The sequence below is a fragment of the Electrophorus electricus genome, chromosome 7 (genome assembly GCF_041902795.1).
Source record: "Electrophorus electricus isolate QZ-2024a chromosome 7, ASM4190279v1, whole genome shotgun sequence".
NCBI classification, from domain to species: domain Eukaryota; kingdom Metazoa; phylum Chordata; class Actinopteri; order Gymnotiformes; family Gymnotidae; genus Electrophorus; species Electrophorus electricus.
The window spans coordinates 35,373,180-35,390,000 of NC_137503.1; the positions used below are offsets into that span (position 1 = coordinate 35,373,180).

At 46.3% G+C, this 16,821-nt stretch overlaps 1 protein-coding gene across 8 annotated transcripts in view; it reads right to left on the minus strand.

Moving 5' to 3' along the window:
• The window catches only part of hivep2a (HIVEP zinc finger 2a), a 75,555-nt gene that overhangs the window by 22,139 nt on the left and 36,595 nt on the right, over positions 1-16,821 (minus strand). For 6 of the 8 annotated variants that reach the window (XM_081717762.1, XM_027019323.3, XM_081717760.1 and 3 more), the window contains one exon: positions 6,513-6,653. The gene's annotated coding sequence lies outside the window, so the exon portion shown is untranslated. Of the gene's footprint in view, positions 1-2,153; positions 2,998-3,059; positions 3,283-6,512; positions 6,654-16,821 lie in introns of those variants that run through there. The other 2 variants (XM_035524129.2, XM_081717763.1) reach the window with 2 other exon arrangements.

Consider the following 16,821-nt stretch of genomic DNA (forward strand, 5'->3'; position numbering starts at 1 on the left):
GGGCAGAAAAGCTATTGGTATTTATAGCACCTGAAACACTAACTTTTGGTTCGTTTTGTTTTCTTTTTATTCCATAGCTGACACAGAAAATTATGCTCTCACAAACCAGGACAAATCATGAGTTAAACTCAGAAGAATCATATGTACAGCAGGCTGCTGTGGTCTTCAGCACCTTCTTACACTTATTTCTTAAAAAAACTATAGATATATATGTGGTAATAAGTTCATATTGTTTTTCAGACTTTTTTCCACAAAATTAAGAAAACCAACACTGACATATGATCAAATTATACTAAAATAATACAGTCAAATTATAATACCATAACAAAAGGATGTGGCTAGACAAATATGTCCAATATATCCAAATATACTTCTTCATAATGTCATTACGTACCATATGCTTATGTCCTTTTAATATCTTGACAGTCTTGTACAGCAAATAAAATGGATTGTGAGTTTCAGGATTTCATGTTAAATTGTAGTGGACTGTGTCTAGACGTCATCATTATAATGTGGCGTTCCAATGCATATATCAGCGCCGATCCCCTTCACAAAAACAAGACGTATGGGATGGAGATTTTTATGAGATTTCTCTGTGAGATTCTATGTTTTGGAGGTCTAAACGACTGGGAGTTGCTGTACAAATATACCTCTTACCCCAAAGCCAGGCACTACTCTGCTAATGCCAAAATAGTATGAATATGAAGGAATGTATTGAAATCTACAAGATATAGCCTGTCATGTAATAATGTGAACATCCCATCGTAAACATAGACAGTCTGGTTTTTAATCAGTGAAGCAAAGGTCAGAGATGACACCAGGAGTGGTACAGAACGTTCAGAAGCAGTATGGCTTAGAGGAAGGTGACATGCCAAAGCTAGAAGTTCATACATCACACTGGACTGCAGGCCAGTCAGCGGCGGCGTTTTTAATGTGGCCCTCATCAGGGGCCAGGCAAGACAGAGTGGCCTCGACCCTGATCGACCTGATCAAGGCTTTTCCCATCACCACCGCAATGAATGATGCCAACAGAACAGGACCCGTCTCCCCCGACAACACAGCTCACCACAACATGCCAGAAACAGAAAGGTCTTGAAGGCTCTCATGTAATGTACCCCACCCCTCCCCCGCACTGCAGTGTGTGCTGCAGTAGATATGAGGTTTTTAAGTTCACACGTTACATAATCTTTTCTACAGAAATAAGAAAGCATTTATGGTTTTCATCAAGGCAGGACAAAAATACATCGGGCTGCACTTTTTTGTGAGAGGATGCGCTCTCAGTATGAGCCCGTGTGAGTGAAATATTACACACAGTCGAGGAGAGGAGTGCTCAGCCCACACAGAGCTGGTTCATTCATGCCACACACACTGGACCCCTGCACATGATGACTAAGTGGAATTACATAAACCCAAAAGCCTTTAAAAAATCATATAGAACATGTGGTCTTTATGCCATGTTGAGAGCCTGTTATACACATATAACTCTCCCCCCCCACACAGCTCATGTTATCCCCATATGTGTGAAGATGAGAGATATCAGTGAGCTTCCATACATTGTCTCATTGAGTAGGAGGTACTACCCTGCAAACAGTCCTCCATCCTTTACCCCACCACTGTGATAGGGAGAAAGAGCAGAGTGTGGAGCACCAGAGCCCACATCACCACACACCTCCTCACCTCACGCTAAGAGCAAGTGTTTTACACATTGACTTCCTGAGCACAGTGAGGGGATTACGGGTAGTCAGTCAGGGTCTATATATCAATGAAGGTGACACACCAACCCTAAATGGATTTATGACAGGTATAATATCACATTCTGAACAATGCGGATATCCTCTAGCCGCAAACAAAGGAGTGTAGGTTTTTTTTTTGCTCTCAGTTTTAAATTAGAACCACCATATAATGAACTAAACAAATAAAAAACAAACCAGCCTAACACTTATTCCAGAGCATTCATCTTCAGGTATTCTCAATTTTCTTCATCCCCCCTACTAACAGATGCTTGGCTACCTGGCTAAAGTTCATACAGCCATACAGGCAAACAAATGAAGGCAATTTACTCAAGTCTTCTTTTTCCAGCTCTCTCCACTTTTAAAGAGCTGGTTTTGCACTCCCGAGACTTGTGGTGCTGTAATATGCTGATATGGGCCCACCTGAGAGCTTGGTGTGGTCTGAGATGCTCCCGAGAGCTGAGGCAGGAGTCTGGGAATCGGGGCTTTGCATGATCAGTTGAGCAAGCCCAGAGGGTACAGATGGTGTCACGAGGTCACGCACGTCGCTGAAGTTCTCTCTGGTGCGCCAAGTTCCAGATATCGGGTTGCATCTTTTCTCTATTCAGTAAATGACGTGGAGCTATAATAAAAGCCCTGTGAGTGGAGCAGAAGATTTGGGTTCTGTTGTCTTTTGCATGGCATACCATGAATAATTCAACAACTTGCTAATTGTTTCCATGCAGTAATTCCAAAGTTTATTGTAACAGAATTCCCCTTTTGGATTTATCGTGGTTGGCCCCAAATCCTGCCTCAGGATACTGCATTTTGTTGTTGTTGTTTTTGTTTGTTTTAGCTCGGGGTTGAATTCTGCTGCCTGCAGCGAGTTTCCAGGACATGGCTTGGAGATGGAGAGAGCACTGCCTTCATTTTCCTATGTTCACCTTACTACAATTCCAGCTCATTAGTGACAGAAGCAAAGTTTACAACTCCAACTGGTCTGATCAGCTGGCACAGAGCATAGTGAGTCTGGAAACACAACGAGGTAAGAATCCCATGGTGAAGTTTTGTGTTTTCATGTATATCTGGCCGGCTGCATTCCCCACCAATTAGCCAAGTACGTACTGTGAAGACAACGGAGGTTCAATAACTACCTCTTCATCTCCAACAGCCCTGAGCCACACAGAGGGAAGGGACTGCTTCTCAGCAGACTTCATGAGACGAACCCCTGAGTAATGACCCACTCGTACCCTTATATCCCCTCCCTCTCTGGTTTTATTCACAACTTTCTTTGCAGTTTGGCTTTCCTCCTGCCAAAAGTTTTGTCTTTTTTTCCTTTTTTTTGCTCACCTAGCAACTTTCCAGAGTGTGGGTTTTTTTGGCGTGCATTAGCAGGTCTGGGGGACGTATCACCACCCTGCAGGGCCCTGCTGCGTCCTTGTTAGGAGCCCCAGATGAAGCGCAGGCTGCCACTCTGGCCGAGCTGGGCTCCTGCCGCAGCTGAGAGGCCAACACAGAGAGGTGCGGCGGCTCCAATCAGGACCAGATGGTCAGTAGAGGTAGCTCCAGGCCTCTGCAGTATCAAAATGAGCAGATTCATATTTATATTACACATTCCAGTGGAGTAAGGATATCACAGGACAGTCCTCACACAGAGGAAGGCAAGCTCACTGCAGGAGTCAATGAAACGAAGCCTGTACTCATCGTGCTATTTCCTTTCACACAAAGAAGCAGACTCAAAAAAGTATCTGCAGCAGATAGGAAGCAATTTAATAAGAGGAGGTGTATTTTTAACACTATGGACAAGAGAGCTTGAATGTGTGTGTGTGTGTGTGTGTGTGTGTGTGTGTGTGTGTGTGTGTGTGTGTGTGTGTGTGTGTGTGTGTGGGTGTGGGTGTGGGTGTGCGCGTGTGCATGTGCGTGTGTTGTATGACTGCTGGAAAGAGAAAGCATGCGTGGGAAGGAACCACAGCCATCCAGAGACAGGGTGAGGAGCGTGGGTAACAGTTCCTGCGTGGGATAAGAGGCATCAGTACCATGCAGGCAGGAACTGAATTAAGGAGCTGAGGAACTGAGTTAAGGAGCTGAGGAACTGAGTTAAGGAGCTGAGCAACTGAGTTATGGAGCTGAGGAACTGTGTTATGGAGCTGAGGAACTGAGTTAAGGAGCTGAGGAACTGAGTTAAGGGGCTGAGGAACTGAGTTAAGGGGCTAAGAAACTGAGATATGGAGCTGAGGAGCTGAGATATGGAGCTGAGGAGCTGAGTAAAGAAGCTGATGAACTGAGTGAAGGAGCTGTGGAACTGAGATATGGAGCTGTGGAACTCAGCTGTGTTCTGGGGGAGTTAAGGAGCTGAGGAACTGAGTTATGGAGCTGAGGACCTGAGTTAAGGAGCTGAGGAACTGAGTTTTGGAGCTGAGGAACTAAGTTATGTAGATGAAGAACTGAGTTAAGGAGCTGAGTAACTCAGTTGCGTTCTGGGGGAGAAGGGTGTTGGGGGTGACTCAGTGTGGGACCGCCCCATGCCCCCCTTCGACACGGATGGCCAAACGTACAATTACCCAGCAGCTACAATGCCAGTTATTGGCAAGAGGGAGAGAATGTGCCAGAAAAGGCAGCCCATCAATGGGCAAATGATGGGGTACTTGAAGGTTACACGTCAATCTCAATATTCCCACAGAAGGAGAAACCAAGAGATGTACTTGCGTAATAAGTGTGCAGACAAGGCAGTGCAAAGATCACATTAACCATTAACCTGTCACCATAACTATATCAGTGGAGACAGTTTTATATAATGACAACTAGCTGTACCTTCCACAGACGGCTATGTGCTAAAATTCAGACATAACATTAGGGATTAGACAATACAGTAACCACAGCTGCATGGAGCCTGGAGAAACAGAGAGACTGTCATACATCAGTGTTTATACTATCAACAAGCAAGCAGCTCGACCTGTAGTGACTGTACATGAATCAGTGACTACTTGTAACTTATAGATTACTTTTGAAACATTTGTTAACCTCTCTCTCTTTCTCTCTCTCTCTCTCTCTTTCTCCTCTCCATCCTCTCTCTCTCATCTATCTCTCTTTTCTTTCTTTCCTCTCTCTCTCCACCCAGTTCCCAAATATTGGGATACACTGGCAAAAATAATGTTTCATGGGTGGCATGCGGTGGGGTGGGTTTGGGTGTGGGGTGGGTTTGGGTGTGGGGTGGGGGCATGCGGTGGGGTGGGTTTGGGTGTGGGGTGGGGGCATGAGGTGGGGTGACTGGGGTTCCTGACACTTTTCTGTAGGTGTCAGGTCCAAACTCACTGCATGTCCTGCATGTCCAGATCTGTCCCATAGCGAGTGGTAGATGAGTGAGCTGTTTAATGTCCAAGCTTTCATTCAGATCTGGCTGAATCACAGAACATCAGCCGACCAAAGCACAGATGAGTAATGGAGGGGAATAAAACACCAGGAAAATGGGGCTCCATGTTGGTCTTAATTGTCTATGGAAAAACTGTCATATTTTCCACGGGGTAAGCTTGGAACCATTACGAAGCTAGTCGTCATTACATTTTCCACAACATTTTGCAAAAATGTCAGGAAGCAGCTGGAGAGACAGATTAATTGTCTTTCTCTCTGGATCCCCCCACTTAAAACATCATGCTGGAATTCTATCCTCGTGGGGTTTGTTTTGGGAGGGGGGGTGTCTCCCTTCTCATCTAGTACCCAGTCAAACCTCTTATAAAGCTTAAACCTCTGACCACTTGTAAACTAAAGGGCAAAATCCTCCAAATGATAACTCAGTCATTCCTCCAAAAAGCGTTTTAAAACAGTTAGCTTGAGGGCTTCATCCTGCACTCCATTCTAGGTGCCATCATCATCATCAAAGACAAAGGCCGCAGCCAAGCCAAAACATGCTGATTCACAATCCCCCATAACTCCCACGTATGTCAACGAGGAATACGCAGAAAGAGAGGGACTCCACCAGGGGCCGTGCACCCGAGTGGAAGAGCTGGAACATCAGAGTGGCCCCGTGTCCTGGAGCAGACCAAATAAACGGTTCTAGTCACAGTCCAAGGTTAACAGATCCGGATCTGGCAAACAGCCACCGTGGCTGCACTGTGCATCAGGCAAAATAAAAGCCCAGCAGTGCACTCCATTGCTGCTCAGAGGGGCAGGTAAAATAAGAGTCTGATCTCTTAAACCATTGCTGCACAAACTGGTGAGCAAAATAAGAGTACAGTCCTGCACATCACTGATACACAGAACACCTGACAAAATAAGAGTCCTCCACCTCATAAGCAGATGAAACTCAGACTTTAACACCTACCAACAGATGTTATCTGCTTGAATGAAGACTTACCAAGTAATCTTGTATTGGAAAGTTAATTCTTCTCACCAGGAATTTTGAAAAGTGATAATACTATGCAATTGTAAACGCATGCACAGATTCTAGAGTCAAGATTTCCTTCTGTACCATCTAAAAAATTATAAATTAAAATGTGAAAAAGCAGGAAATAAAAAAAAGAAAAAGAATAACAAAGACAGAGGAGGATGTAGATGTGAGGCAAAATGGATTACGTGTGTGTAATAATCCACACTGAAGGGAGGGATTATTATTGTAAAACTAATCTGGAGTCTTATCAGCAGCACTAAATCAGATCTCACCAGTGACACCTTTTATCTCACAGCTGCATCTGTGTGAAACATGCCCCCCCTACACAGACAAGGGTGCATGCTTTGGTCTGCACCCCGGCTCAATGCAGGCTACGGGGGCCATGTTCACTCGTGCGTGGAGCCGTCGCATGGACTCACCCAACATGTGCACTGCTTGTGTTCTGGTTGGCAGACACAGCTCTGAACCTCCTCTGCACAGCTGGGTTGAGATGGAGGAACGGGACCTAGTGATGTGTTCAGATGGGTCCCTCTGCCAGGGTGCTGAGACTACGCAGACCACTGTGGAGAGAGAGGAGAAAAAGAGTATTATTCTTTTGGTCTGGGCGCAAGCGGCACGGAGTCGGCTAGGGCTCTTCATATGGGTGAAATTAACCAGAACTGAGCATCTGCTGAAACTATCAATCCAGAGCTTCTGTTGCTTTTCGGGTCACCCATGGCTGAACAGGTGAAAACGTGAGAGGCCTATGGTGAGAGATGAGTTCTCCAAACTCAAACATGGCATGGAAGGAATCTTTTTCCAAAACATGTTAAGTGTCCATCTAGGAGAAATAAAGGTAATGCCATGTATATATGTGGAAGTCATCAACAGTATTCTGAGACACATTCCTAGCTGTTGGAGTTCACACTCCTCCTCCTCCTCCTCATCTTTCCCGTTTCTTCTGTGATCTAAATTTCTCCTGCAGCTGACAGTACCTGACAAATTGCACAAATCCTACGGTTGTAATCCAGCACTGCGTCTAATTAGGTTGGTTGTTAATCTAACAGAATAAGATTTCCCTTCTCATTTGCAGAACAGTGGGTGAAAAACTACACCCGATCCGCAGGCCCTGACGACAAATCACAGATATTAAATGACATTTTTTTAAATGTAGCGATGGACCCTAGAGCCACTGAAGCAGGAGCTTAGATCCCTAAGTCATAGCATGGGTGGGAACAATGTAGGAGGATGGGAGAGGAACCTCACTGTGGATCTGCACCACAACAGACCAGAAACTCACTGTAGATCTGACTACAACAGACCAGAAACTCACTGTGGATCTGAACTACAACAGACCAGAATCTCACTGTGGATCTGAACTACAACAGACCAGATCCTCACTGTGGATCTGCTCCACAACAGACCAGAAACTCACTGTAGATCTGACTACAACAGACCAGAATCTCACTGTGGTTCTGCACCACAACAGACCAGAACTTCATGGTGGTTCTGCACCACAGTAGACCTGATTGCACTCCAAAAGGGCTACAGTGTCTGCTGCCTGCCTGGTACTGTTTCGCTTTAGCCAGCCACATCGCTTGCTCCAGTACAGGAAGAGCAGCACAAATGGTAGTGAAAGACTTGACTGAGTGGTGGAAAAGCAATGATCTACAGACAGCAGTGCATATAAAGAGCATCACCACAAACCCCTTCATTAATTGGTGTTGGGGTTAATTGGGGTTGGGTTTAGTGGGGGTTAAATAGGATAGGGGTTAGTTGGGATTTTGGTTTAATTGGTGTTGGGGTTAGTTGGGCTGTAATACTGCCTTTCTGAGAGATTGCCTGTATACGTCCTTTTCCTCTCCTCAGTTCTGGGGAGGACGGGACTCGACCAGACACTGGTCCATGCGCCTGAGACATTATGAGCTCCATTATGCTACTGTGCCCCAGGCTGAGGGCAGCACAGCTAACCCAGAAAAAACAAAATATTACTATGGAGTTGCATCACAACCTGTGGCAGCGTTTGCCCAGTGTAAACACAGGAAGTAGATTTATCAAGAGCAAAAAAATCTCATGCCTTAGTTCTCACGTAGCACAGGCTGAAAGACAGTAAGACGTATGAGCTGGTCCACAGGTCTGGATCAGAGCTGAACACGTATATATGTGCATGCTGTGTTTAACTATGATTTAAAAAATCTTCATAACAGATGATTAAAAAAAGTGATGAAACACAAACTTTAAGTAGGTGTGAAGTGAGATCTTTTGTTGATTTAATAAATGTCAAGAAGCAGCTCAGGAAGATATCCATGAGTTTGTTTTCAGTAATGTAATGTGTCTCTGATTTCAATCAGTTGAAATAAATCAAATGAAACTGATTCTTTCCTATGCTGAGGCGCACTGAGTCGTGACGGACCATCTCCTGCGAGGAGCCCATCTGCTCTTCAAGCACAGGAGTCCCGTGGTGAGGGGCTTGAATTGGGTCTCTCAGATGACTGACGCATCGTGGGTGAGCTGCTCTCGGCTCCGTGAGCTTCAGTGGGAGCTATTCTTACCCTCCGCGTCCCCAAAGGAAAGCGGCTGGTGGATGAGTGCTTGGCCCTGGCACACCTCGCTCAGCGGGCCCCAGCACAGGCGCCGCGCCGGACCGTCGACTGAATGATGAAGATATGCGTGGTATAAATAACTGCGTGTAATTACGCACGCCTGCGCCTCGCGCTCGCAACTGCGATTTCGAAATACTTGAGGACATGTGGCACATTTTGTTAAAAGCTCTCTTGCACGACGCACAGCGGGAACGGTCTGGGAAATTGAAATGTTAAGAGATGACGGATGAACGCACGTTTTTTTCCCTTCTGGCTTATTTCTGAAAAACATTTCTCAGGAACTTATATACACCCACATTCTATGAGCAGCAGGCCAAAACAAGCGCAGTGCATCTGTCAAGTCTCCTTCCTTTAATTGCACATCCTCACCCCTTTCACTCTGTCTCTGACTGAAGAGGATTACAGGACTGACACGCACAATTATAGGACTTTTTTTTTTATTTTTAGCACCTTAATTTCTTCTTTTATAATTTTCTGTGAAAAACACAAATTTCTATTCAGAGCAAATCCCAGCAGCCTTGTAAAACCATAAGGAAGCTTCATCGCCTAGTTCAGGAACCTGAAGACGACACTTACATCTGAACCTGTGAATTGTGAGTGTGGCAGAGCAAGACCAGACCTTGAGCCTCTGTGTTTTAAATGTTCTTGTTCTTTTTCAAAAACACAGTGTGGTCAGAAACCATGTTGCTGTGATGATGAAATCATTGAGGTCTTGCTTCTCCTCCACAGGATCATTCAGACTGATAAAAGTTTCATGGGAAGTGATACAGGAAACTTAGTGAGATCATTTGAGGTGGCGTTAAGAAGCTAAATGTATCACAGTGGAGGAAGACCCCCGGGGCTAGCTGCCCTGTCATATCCCTGCCACTACCTTCACCCCCACTGCTACCATGGGAACAGAAGAGCGCCTTGTCCGGTGCACCTGCTCCTGCTTCACACCTCCCATGCCCTTGCAATGGTGTCTCTCTCTGTCTCCCTGCTCCTCTCTCCTCCATATCACACTCTGTTATAACTCTTTCACACCCTCAAACACCCCAGGTGTGGCCCAGGTGTGGCCCAGGCGTGGACCAGGTGTGGACCAGGTGTGGCCCAGGTGTGGCCAGGTGTGGCCCAGGCGTGGACCAGGTGTGGCCCAGGTGTGGCCCAGGTGTGGCCCAGGCGTGGACCAGGCGTGGACCAGGTGTGGCCCAGGTGTGGACCAGGCGTGGCCCAGGTGTGGACCAGGTGTGGAGCAGGTGTGGCCCAGTGGTCTGTCTCATGGCCACGTCTCCCCTAGACTCACTGCCCTTACCAGCCCAGCACTACGCTGCTATTACCCTTCATCTCACCTCCTCCTTCGCCTTCATAATTAATACAAGTCTTCCTAATAAATGCTCTACAACTCTCTGCCTTTGTGGCTCTTTAATAAGGGTCATAGCTTCAGGCATTCTATAGAGACAATGCAATTACCTTACATTTAATGGGTCGACTTAAACTTTTATGAAAGGGAACTGAACTGAACTGAGAACTCTCAGAACTGAGAACGGCAGCTCTTTCACTCCTCTGTCTGAGATTTACAGGGCGGCAGCTCTCTCACTCCTCTGTCTGAGATTTACTGGGCGGCAGCTCTCTCACTCCTCTGTCTGAGATTTACCTGGCGGCAGCTCTCTCACTCCTCTGTCTGAGATTTACAGGGCGGCAGCTCTCTCACTCCTCTGTCTGAGATTTACAGGGCGGCAGCTCTCTCACTCCTCTGTCTGAGATTTACAGGGCGGCAGCTCTCTCACTCCTCTGTCTGAGATTTACAGGGCGGCAGCTCTCTCACTCCTCTGTCTGAGATTTACTGGGCGGCAGCTCTCTCACTCCTCTGTCTGAGATTTACTGGGCGGCAGCTCTCTCACTCCTCTGTCTGAGATTTACTGGGCGGCAGCTCTCTCACTCCTCTGTCTGAGATTTACTGGGCGGCAGCTCTCTCACTCCTCTGTCTGAGATTTACTGGGCGGCAGCTCTCTCACTCCTCTGTCTGAGATTTACAGGGCGGCAGCTCTCTCACTCCTCTGTCTGAGATTTACAGGGCGGCAGCTCTCTCACTCCTCTGTCTGAGATTTACTGGGCGGCAGCTCTCTCACTCCTCTGTCTGAGATTTACTGGGCGGCAGCTCTCTCACTCCTCTGTCTGAGATTTACTGGGCGGCAGCTCTCTCACTCCTCTGTCTGAGATTTACTGGGCGGCAGCTCTCTCACTCCTCTGTCTGAGATTTACTGGGCGGCAGCTCTCTCACTCCTCTGTCCTGTTGAACCACTGCATGTTCCTCAGTGCAATCAGTAGAACTCGCTGTTCTTCTCCTGCGCCAGCTGCACGTATCCCTTCCATCCATCCCTCCCTTTAAGAGCCCACCCCCAAACACACACACACACACACTCACACACACACACACACACACACACACACACTCACACACACACACAGTTTTGTCTCCCCATTATAGGGTGTCCTAATCGAAAAAACATGGCTGACAAATGGTGCATGAGGCTGAGATTTGCGTCGTGGCTGTGGCCATTACATCACAGGCTCATATTGTATCGTCGGCCGTTGCAAGCCATCCCCTGATAGCCAGTGTTCCATGTCTCGTTACCCATGGCGACAGCCTAAATGGATCTCTTGACAGCACTGGCTGTTTTTTTTAAAAAAAAACAAAACAAAACAAAAACCCTAATATCAGTCCAGGGTCCGTGAGAGAAAAGACAAGCAGACTTTAAATGAGTTTGTCTTTTCTTCCAAACGGACGGAGGGACAGGTTCACCTCTGTCAGGATGGGGTTTCATGGTCTGACAGCAGATGAATAAAGGCTGAATTCACCCTCTTCTGAAGTCATCTTCAATACAAACATAAACTGCATGTGTTCATACTTAAAAAAATAACGTGATTGTAGAGCTAGATGTCCTCAGCTTGGATGGACAAGCTTTAAAACAGGAGTTTAGTTATTTTTTCCCCATTTTCCCCCAGTTTAGAAAATGTTAATAAACAGTTACTTGACCAGAGAAACTGGCCAACACACACCTTACATAAACCCAGCTGTTACAGAGCAGGACGGCATCCACAGCTGTTATAGAGCAAGACGTTGTCCACAGATGTTACAGAGCAGGACGCTATCCACAGATGTTACAGAGCTGTTAGAGAGACACTCTCTATCCAAATAAGCAATAGACCATAGTGATGGTGGTTTTGTGTACTCATTGACAACAACAAATACTTGAGCACAGACAAAAAGAGATAATGTAATAATATGATATACTCATAATGTAAAATGTGTTATAAACACAGATCATAGTCCGATCGTGTGGGTGAGGGCCCATTCCACTGGGAGGAAGAGATCTTCAGGCTGTCCTCCAAACTGGCAGCGATGCCACACCAGGAGCGTTTGGGTCCAGCAGGTGTAGGAGCGCCAGGCACGCGCTCTCATCAGCTCACTGGGGAACAGGATTTGGCCTGCCACAAATTGGAGCCACATGGTGTTTAATGGGCATTAATCACAGAGGGTGGTGCCGGCTCTGAGCTGCCCCCCGGGCGGGCTAATCAATGCCATCTTCTCACCCCCCCATCACTGCTGCCACTGCAACTCGGGCCCACAGGCCAAATTGAAGGGGGAAGCATCATGTGCGTCAGGGCGTGAGGATCAGATCCACTCTGGCCTCTATGCCTGCTTCAGAATCGACACCCATCCTCCAGACCACAGTTGACGAGGGATTAAACACTCAACCTTTTTCCCAAGAGGTGAATCTTTTTCCTAAACACTCAGCCCTTTTCTTAAGGGGTGAATCGTTTTCCCAAGAGGTTGGCTAATGTAATGCTCTCCTCAGAGGCCACATGATCAAAGAGTGAAACTTTGATATGCGAGTCCTAATGTGAGAGCTGTTTTAGTCAACATAGCACATGTTGGCTGCGGTTCACAGATATACGTCGCCCTCATCTTGAGGAATTTTACTGAGGTCACGGAGTTCACTGCCTTCACTGCGTGGGTCCTACCACTCTTCCTTCTGGCTTCCCTGCTACCTCTTCTGCGTAAAAACAAGACCAGACTCGGCATGATAGCACTATGAGTCAAGACTACGCCATCCATGCCAATCTCAAGCTGTTATACAAGGCAAAGGACCTGGCAGTCAACGGCACTCTGAGTCAGTCTGTAAGAGACATCCAGGCCCGTCTGTTCAGTTTCCACTCATTGCTCTGTAATACGCCTCCCCTTCCCAATTTCTCCTTTTTTACGTGGTGTTCTTTTCTTAAAGCAGGCTGGAGATGCAGCCAGGAGCTTCGCTGAGATCCTGACAGATCCATGGCAGAACTCTGCAGCTGGAAACGAGAGCTTTATGGCAGTGTAATTGACAGGTTGAGACATCCCAGCGGCAGCCGTGCGCCGTGTCCTGGAGGAGACGAGTGCTCCTTTTTATAGGGTCCCTCCGGAAACATGCTAAATGACAGTGAGGCTGTAGGAAACTTTATGCACAGCCGTTTATTAACACCCAATGAAGAGTGGCACCTTGCCAGACAGACGCACAAATTACAATATTTTAGGCCTTTTTGCAGTCTTTCCAAACTCTGCCCTGAAACGGAATATTCAGCTGGACAACTTCAATCAGCATCGGGTGAGATGCAGTGCTTCTGTTGGAATAAATATTTGGGATCACCATAAAATTTCCCACTAAACGGCACTGAAGCTGTGGGCTAATGCCAGGATAGTGTGTGTGGACAGTTCAGGAATTTCACCAGTGTCCGATTGATTCTGACATGCAGAGGATTTCTGGTCAAAACAACGAACCTCAGACTCTTCCGCAGGCTCTCCTGTATTTCTGTACAATAAAGAAAAAGCATATGCCTTCTCTCCCAGCATGCCACTCTGCAAACCTGATTTATGATGCAATTTCCTGAAATTAGCAAGAAGCACAGTGCGACTCAGTAATAAGGAAAGTCTAAGATATCTGTGCATGGTGTTGTGATTTTTGCCATTATTCACATCTGCATATTTAATTAAAAAGTCAGATAACTACCATGTCAGGACGCTGTACTGCTTTGGGGGAACTGGCCAATAGAAATGACAGAATGACAGGTCTGAAATGGCAGTGTGACAGAATGACGTGTTTCTAATGAACACACAGACTACCCTTGAAGTCGCTCTTTGGAAATGGCCATACAGTGATCATACAGTGATCATACAGTGGTCACACAGTGCTCATGCAGTGGTCATGCAGTGGTCATGCAGTGGTGCCTTCAGGTGTGGTGTCCAGGCCTAAGATCACTGAAAGCACCAAGAGAGCAACACTCACCTCATGCTCCATGAAAACAACACTTGTTAAACAAGTGTGTGTCACGTGCATCATCACAGTGTGTGTCACATGCATCATCTCTGCTTCATATGTACAAAAGAAGTCAGTTTTGTCTGGACTTTATTACAATGTTCAACTAATAATCTTCAAGTGGAAAGGGGACTAACGAAAGAAATCCAGAAGAAAGACCTGCGCTACCTCTCCAGAAGAGAGACCCGTGCTAACCTCTTGTGTCGGGTATTGCCATGTAAATCCAACAATAACAACAACGGCATCAGGACGTTGGGGAACTGGATGAGAGAAAACTTGTGGTTCATGACAACAATTTATGAGAAATCCACCACTTTACCAGCAATAAACTCAACTCCATGATCTGTCACATGTATTATTCTAGGTCAAAGGTCATGGTGATCCCAAGATATAACCACAACATTACTCAGTATGATTATTGTGTTACCACAGTTCTGTTACCAGCAATGACTTGATTTTTCTCGAGACTGCTAATAGAAAGAGACTTTGTGTGTGTGGTTGTGTGAGTTGTGTGAACTGTTCTGAAACTACGAGTGAGCACATACTTCTGGAAATGCTGCCCTCACCCCCCTGGAGAAACCTCTCTGCTAACGTAAGGGCCATAGCAGTCAGAGAAACCCTGACTAGCCGCTGCAGTGGTGATGTCATTACCAGCTTACCCATCAGACGGCCACACTGCTGTGAACACAGCCTGTGCTGTTGTGTGTTTCCTCATTCCTCTTAAAGAAAAACGACACCTTTTCTGAAAACAGCCATTTTCAAATGTTCACGTAAGCTACATAGACACAGACAGTCATCTGGCTTCTTTAAACTCTACTGAACCTGCTAGAGTTCGATATTTAGCCTAAAAAAGATTTATGCTCATTCCTAGAGGCCAAAGAGATCAACATCATTCTTGGATCTCACATCTCTCACTGCTACTAATCACAGAGTGAAGGTCAGGGCTGTGAAGCATCAGGGCCGACGGCATCAGTCAGTTCCCTGGCCCACCCCACTCTGGGTCTGTTCACAGCTGCTTGAGGACCCTGTCCCTTTAACTGTCACACTACAGGAGACACACTTGCTCTGCAGATGATAACAGCGGCTCCAGAAGCCTCCTGATGCATTAATATTAAAGTGCTGCTAAGCACAGGGTCAAAGTGGCCCACTTCAGACAAGCACAGCTGCCAAAGACTACGTCAGCAGAGCGGAGAGAGAGAGAGGGAGGGAGGGAGAGGTGGAGAGAGATGGAGAGAGAGGGGGAGAGAGAAAGAGAAAGAGGTGTAGAGAGATAGAGATATGTAGACAGAGAGAGGGGGATGTAGAGAGAGAGAGGAAGCCCTCAGAAATTCTCATAATCTATTACACTTTTTATCCTGAGGTCACTTTACAACTTAATGCCAACAAAAACATCTTGTTGTATCAGGGGTTTGAGAACATGTACGTGAACAGAGGACAATGTGCTCTCTTTGTGTTTTAGACAGCATGAGGAGTTAAATGTGAACACCAGACTCCCAACAAGACACTGACCACAGTTAAAGGGTAATGCAAAGGGAATTAGCTCTCAACAACACTATCACTCCTACACTGCAGCACTAACACTCCAACTCTCCTAAACTACAGCACTAAAACTCCCACACTACAACACTACAACTACCCCTCCCATAGTGTGTTTTAAAGACTCCATGTTCATGTACAGGTACACACACACTCGAATGATGTCTTGCTGTCATTTCCAATATTTTCCAAGGGCTCTGTAGAGGCTGTTGAAATAATTCTAATAACATCTTTAATTAACAATACTAATAACACATTTAATTAATATTTATAATAACATCTTTCAATGGAGCAGCTGCAACAATATTTGAGATGTGAGGGGGGTGGGGGCAGTCCCAGACAACAGGACAATAATCCTGTCTTCTCATCTAAATCTGTCTCTCTTTAATCTGAAAGCCTCAAGCGGAAGGCCAGTCTTGCTCTCTTCCCCTCTTCCCGAGTCTCTTGGAGCTCAGAGACTGTGAAAAGTTGGAAAGGAACAGTCTGTTAGTCCAAACCGGGGACAGAAAGTCTAACATGCATTGTTTTGAAGGAACGTGTAACCCAGGCTGTGAGGAATGCCTTTCACTAACGCTGACAGCCAGACGACTGGTTCACCATCTGCCCTCTGGACTGGAGTGTGAGGCAGGGCTGGAGGTTATTAAAATCCTACAACATGAAGAAGTGTGAGTGGCTGAGTAGTGCATGCGAGGAAACATGGCAGGGCAATGCATGCTGGGAAACAGAGTGACGGGATAATGGAGGAGCGGATACAAGGCCATTCCTCAGCGCTCCAGAATTTTACAGAGTGTTGTGATCATTCATGCTTGGAAGAAAACAACTCAAGAAGATGGTTGTGGTCTTCTCAAAGTTTCACTCTGTTACAACAAATATTTGTGCACATGTGTGTGTGTGTGTGTGTATACGTGTGTTTGTGTACACGTGCGTACATGTGCGTGTGTGTGCGTGTGTGCATGTGTATGTACATGTACGTGTGTCTGTGTATATGCGTGTGTGCACGTGTGTGCGCATGTGTGTACGTGTGTGTATGTGTGTATGCGCGTGTGCACATGCACATGTGTGTGTGTGTGTACATGTGTGTGTGTGTGTGTGCGTGCGTGTGTGTATACATGTGTGTATGCGTGTGTGCGCGTACGTGTGCGTACATGTGTGCGCGTGTGTGTGTGTATACGTGTGCGAGTGTGTGTGTGTGTGTCTGTGTGTGTACGTGTGTGCGCGTGTGTCTGTGTGTACATGTACATGTGTGTCTGTGTGTGTGTGTATACGTGTGTGTACGTGTG